The sequence below is a fragment of the Nannospalax galili genome, unplaced genomic scaffold (genome assembly GCF_000622305.1).
Source record: "Nannospalax galili isolate Female #2095 unplaced genomic scaffold, S.galili_v1.0 scaffold234, whole genome shotgun sequence".
Taxonomy (NCBI): Eukaryota; Metazoa; Chordata; class Mammalia; order Rodentia; family Spalacidae; genus Nannospalax; species Nannospalax galili.
In genome coordinates this window covers 178,693-178,964 of record NW_008335054.1, presented here as the reverse complement: position 1 = coordinate 178,964, position 272 = coordinate 178,693, and positions in this window count along the sequence as shown.

Sequence of the window (272 nt, the reverse complement as noted above, 5' to 3'; positions counted from 1 at the left end):
AGTGGGGGGGGCAACAACACAGTGGACAGTAGCAGGGATATCAGAGTATAAGGGCTCTAGTGGGGGGAGGGAGGCTATGGAAGGGTGCTATCTGGGAAGTGGGTATTAAATTTTTTAAAAATTAAAAAATAATAATTCTTCAAAGCATAAAAATTATCTCCTTAATAATTAATAGATGTGAAAAATTACCATTGAAATCTACCCGATGACTTTATAGACATACACAGGTGCCAAGGATCCGAGTGCAACCGATTATGACTAGTAATAATCAG